Consider the following 5,507-nt stretch of genomic DNA (forward strand, 5'->3'; position numbering starts at 1 on the left):
CATGAATAACTTGTAAGAACTGAGCAAGTTAAGTCTGCAATTGCACTGTATTCACGGAGTCCTTGTGCGTCCCGGGAGGCCTGGACTCACATGGATGACCACCCTGGCAGGGGAGGCAAAGCCATCTGGGCTAGCAGAGGCCGGATCAGCCCCGCAGTGCTGTCCTTGTCCGTGACCCATGAGAACAGGCACTGGTCGAGTGTGGTGCTCTGCCTTGGAAGAGGTTGATAGGCTAGACCAGCATGGAGATTGCTGGAGCATTTTCACGTCTCCTTGAACCTCATGGTGGCTCGGTTGCATGTTCTTGTGCAGGTGCCACCACCGGCACGTGGCAGCACCTGGATTGCAATAGGAGCTTTCAGCACTTTTTGCTTGACATCAACTACAGTACCGAGCTGCTGAACTAACAGTGTCATGAAGCCTCCGCAGCAAACACTGCAGCTATGAGCCCTGCAGTTCCCCAGGGAGGTGGACTTAAAATGATATGCAGGAACTAACGAGCTGTTGTACATTATTGTCACCTTAGTGTCTTTTTGCTGGCCTCATTAGCTTAAAGCTGCAGCTGTTTGCAGTAGCTGGTTTTGCTCATTCATCTAGATAAGCAAGAAGTTGTGATGCTCAGATAAGGCTTATTTACTAGCAGACTAGGTTGGTGCAGCATGGAGACCACGCAGTAACTTGCGTCTTTCTAGCTTGCCAGGCTCAAGAGAGTGGAAACTTCTGAAAATATGGAAACAGACTTCGATGACTTTCCTGGAAGAACTTTCCCCTGAAGATGGCAACGTCTACTTGAACCATTGACATTCCTCTGCATGAGTGCAAGTCGCAGCAAAAGTGGAGGAATTAGATGGAGAAGTTTTGCAGAGTTGAGGTAAAGCTCTGGGGTGCCTTGGGGTGAGGAAGCCTGCGTGTGTCCTCCTCCTCTTCCCTTCCATGTCCGAGGTGAAAAGAAGGGGAAAAGGGGCCTTGCAGAGCCCATCCCACCTCCGAACTGCATGTGGTGCAGCAGCCGTGTTGGCCAGGGTCAGCACGCTCTGGGGAGGGCTGCGTGAAGCGATGTGTGGGTGTTCCAGTGGTAAAGGAATGTGTGGTGGCAAAGGGTGTCCTAGAACAGAGTGACATTTGTGACAGACTTTGTGTTCTTTCCTCCCTTCTCTGCAAGGGCAAGCTGGAGGTACGAGTGGATCGGAAGGCTTTGGAACATACCGTCATTTGTTAAGTTCTCCTTAATAAACGGGTAACTTATGACTAATGTGATCTTGCATGTGGAAATTGCATTTCATCAGTTAACTTCAGTAGTAAATGTGATATCATTTGTTAAAGATAAGTGTTTCTTAGAAATTTCTTCGGTTGTCATAACATCTCAGTTGAGCTGCTGCTCTGTCAGGTACCATGTGGTCCCATAAGGATTTCTGTAGCAGCCAGTGCCGTATTTGGTCACATAAAAAACTGCAACCTTGTTTTGTGGGAACAACCCTCCCACCTGGTTATTCTCCCCCCAGCTCGCAGGGCAGAAATGCTGCTCAGGACCAGAGACTGCATCTCGTCCTGCCTGGAGGGCCAGCTTAATTTGCACAAAAGGATAAGTGTCTTGATGGGGCCAAGAAGATTCCCAGAAATTGTTTATAGTTTCTATCAAAATACAAATATGCTAGTAGTGAATTGTGGAAATGATCTGAAATGCCTTCTGCAATTGGTTATATTTAAATATTTTGGGTTGAGGCCCTAGTTTAAAGCAATCTAGCTGAAACTTAGTTCTCTCTTATCCTGGCCAGCTTTATGGCCCCAGCTTGGTCATCTCCTGTGGTTGCAGTGACTGTTTTACCTTTAGTTATATTCTCACCTCTTCCAGAGGGCAACAGAGAAAAGCGAGATAGGCACAAAAAGCAGATCACTAGCAGGGAACCTGGAGTCCCTGCCTGGAAGATGACGGAACTTGGAAGCTCCTTACCTTGGAAGCTAACAGATGAAATGCTGGAAAAGCACCCCAGAGCTATGCTGCCCCAGAGCAGCAGTGCCCCGGAGCACCCTAAAGTGCATGGCTGCTTTTTTGAAAGTCAGTTCTAAGCCAGGAAAAAAATCAGAAATTTTGGAAAGGCTGGTCTTTATCCAAGTAACATGAAGCAAAATGTTTTCTTAAGAAATAGGCTGATTGGAGGAATGTTGTTTACGCTTTGGTAATGTTCTGTGGGAGTGATCATTCTCTGGAAACCACATGCGAAGCATCTGACTACCTTTTCAGGAAGAGTGGACTTAACTCCGACCGGGAGATCGGAGCCTGCTGGACAGAGGTGTCTGGGCAATTCAGCGACACTGGTTTCTACAGGGTTATTTTAAATGCAGTATTTAAGCCTTTCACCAAATACAAGAATAAAGCACATAATGCAAGGATTAACTAAGGTTTTCGTTTTCACAGATACTCCCTTTCGTTTTGCCTGGACAGAGTGATCCACAGCAAGAAGCACCCGCTTCTGCTGGTCCCTTTGGTGGCGTTGAAACGTTGGCTCTGTTGAAAGAAAAGAGGAAACGTTGCCCAGATGGCCCTGCTGGGTTTGTTTGCACTCCTTTCTTGCTGCTTCTCGAAGGCAAACCAAGGCAGAGGATACACAGGTAAGAGAGGAGAACAGGGAAGAGAAGAACACAGTCTCTGTCTTGTGCTGGATAATGTCATTTTGGGGCCTGCTATGAGAGCCGCCCTCACCCCAGCTTCACGGCGCTGTTGCTCAGGGTGAGACGCTTGCTCTAGGGAGGACGAAAGGGATAAGATAAGAAGAAAAACAAGGGAAAGGGAGATGACGTGCAGAGGAGCTGGCTGCTCCCCAGGACTTAGTGAAAGCTAGGGGAAACGCTGTTGTCTTTGGTCACTCTCTCTACATCCCAGTCTACAGTTATACCAGAAACGTTACCAGTGTCACGGGAAATGTGCGTGGGAATGGTGGCCAGAAGAGTTTAAAAAAAAAAAAAAAAAAAAAAAAAAAAAAAGATCCCCGTGCTTGCCCACTGAGCCCTTCTGTACGCCTCCCCGGAGCAGCAGCGTTTAGGAAGTCGTGTCATGCTCGGTTCTTTAGATTTTGATCTTTTTTCTTGCAACGTTAAGATTTCTTATTGTTTCTAAAATCCTTTAGCTTGTCCTGCCCCAAAATGAAATTGGTAGGAGCCTGAAAACCTGTACAGCTTTTGTTTGTTTGCTGTCTGACTTTTATTGCTAAAGTGACAGGCTGAGTTTGAGTGCCCCCGAAAGCCCTCCTCTGAAGAAGGAGCGCTGCTTTGGTGTGTGGTGTCCTCCTCATGCAGCAGTTTGAGTTTTTGCCTGCAAATCTTCAAAATGAAAGTTTGGAGGCTTTCCTTAATCACGTTTCTTTTTTGGAATATACACGCTTTTCCTATTCACTCCTAGGAGTGTACAGGGAATGCTGAATGTAAATTTGAAAGTTTGCACAAATCAGCTTCATAAACTCTTCTACAGCTTTTAACTCCCAGGACTCCTAAAAATCTTCATGTATTCAGTTTGAAATAGTATCGTTACTTTTTGTTCTAAAACGATTTTTCTGCAGGTTGGCCAGATTGAAAACGACTAATGCACAGTGTTGGCAGTGGAGTCCTTAACGCTGGAACCCCACTTTTCCCACTCAGCTAGGCAGGATACTCTAAGATGTTCTAAAGGACCCTAAATTGTCATCTTACCCTGGCAGCAGTCATTTCTGAAGAGCAGACACCATAAAACAGGAATTATAAGTGCTTCAAACGCTGTTGGCTGCAGAGTCTAGTCTTCTGCTAACACAATAAGGAAAATGTTTCTCAAAGAGCAAAATGAAAAGAAATTAAGACTTCTCTGTTGCTCGTCAAGGCACATCACAGCTTTCTCTGTCAGTTAGAAGAGAAAAAAATGAAGCACAGCAGATTTGGCATATTGTGGGGCTATAGCTGGAAATCTCAGAAGGAAGGCCAGTTTCCTCAGGATCCTCAAAAACGCATGTACAGAGACTCCAGCTTGCTGGTGGCCTTTCACACAGAGCACTAACTGCATATCGCCTTCTTGTGATGGTCCTATTCCAGCAAGGGTCATCACAAAATCACAGTTCTACTGTGCAAAAATATTTTCATTAGTGTCCCTTTTCAGACCAGTGCTACCTGTAGCACTGTGGCGGGTAGGAGCTGACTATATGCAAGGCTGCATGAAAACAAGTTGTATCAGGGCGCTCTTCTGCTGTAGAGCTGCCTTCACTCGTTAACCCCAACGTGGTCTTTTAAGCAGTCGGTAGCATTTGTCTGTGTTCGTTTCATGAGTTTTAGCATGGCATTAGTGAGCACTATCATCCCCACTCATAGGTATATACTACTTTTCAGCTTACACTTTTAAAATACTTTAACATACATTAGGAAAAAAGTTGGGTTTTTAGGGAAGAAAGGTGAGTTTTTAGCATGACCTATAATAGCAGTTACAGTCACTCAACAATGTTTGGTTGAAAGATTTGTTTTTTTTTTTTTTTTTATATATATCTAGGATTATATGGTCCTTTGCAAACATTATTTTCTGTGGTAAAATGCTGGGTTTGATATTTTTCATTTTTGTGCAGAAAAATAAAATGAAGCATAAAATGAAGAAGAAATGAAGCTCTCCAGTGTTAGATCATTTATAGTTGCTGCATGTGGAAGTTGTTATTAAAGTACCTATTGCCCTGTCTCTGCTACAGGTCAGGTTTCCTGGCTTACTAAATCTCCAGAGATGCACAGTCATCTCCACAATAGCTGAGTTAAAGCTCCTGGGATGAGTCACAGGAGCACTGTTTACAGAGATACCTTTAAATGTTAAGCTGTCTCAAAATTAAATATTTCAGTATTTCCCACGGTTGCTAACTCTCTTGCAGTGACCGAGCTGTGTGACTGGTCAGTATTCTTGCATTTCCTCTTTGCTTCTGTTTTTGTTCCTTTCAGCTACGATTTATAATTTCACAGTCTAATGGATTAAGCACTTTTACACTACTAATAACAATGATGTCTGGTTTCATCTTAACTTTTCTCAGTCACCAAGGCAGGAATCACTTTGCTAAGCCATTAGGACTTGAAGTCATCCTCAGCTCTCGGGTAGAGATCTCTTGTTTCTCTGCTTCTCGTACTTTGGGTATTTGTTACAATCTTCCAAATGTACTTACCTGCTACAGTCAGTTCCTTGAACATACTTTTGCTAAATTACTTATTCAAATGTCTTACTTCATAGGTGAGTTTCTATGACTTCCCCAAAACAAGTCGATGGCAACTATGTTTGACTTGCACAGTGCCCAGATTAAGCAGTTCCTCAAACTGCTTCAAGCCGCAAAAGCTAGACAGATGAATTCACAACCACACAGAAACCCTTTGCATTTGATTTTGAAAACATCATGCACTTCTGTGCATTAGCAAAAGTATCATTTTCCTCTCACACTTCAGATTCTAGAAGAATATAGTATCTTTATTTAGAAAAAATAAATCACAAATACATCTTTCACTTTATAAAAAAAATTATTGGA

At 43.8% G+C, this 5,507-nt stretch overlaps 1 long non-coding RNA gene across 1 annotated transcript; it reads left to right on the top strand.

The window, feature by feature from the left end:
* Window positions 1–750: 750 nt before the first annotated feature.
* LOC134146929 (uncharacterized) lies at window positions 751–4,546 on the top strand. Its single transcript, XR_009959910.1, has 3 exons — window positions 751–871; window positions 2,417–2,610; window positions 3,555–4,546. It is a non-coding gene; the product is annotated as an uncharacterized LOC134146929 (long non-coding RNA).
* The last annotated feature ends 961 nt before the right edge of the window (window positions 4,547–5,507 follow it).

The sequence above is a fragment of the Rhea pennata genome, chromosome 14 (genome assembly GCF_028389875.1).
Source record: "Rhea pennata isolate bPtePen1 chromosome 14, bPtePen1.pri, whole genome shotgun sequence".
NCBI lineage: Eukaryota > Metazoa > Chordata > Aves > Rheiformes > Rheidae > Rhea > Rhea pennata.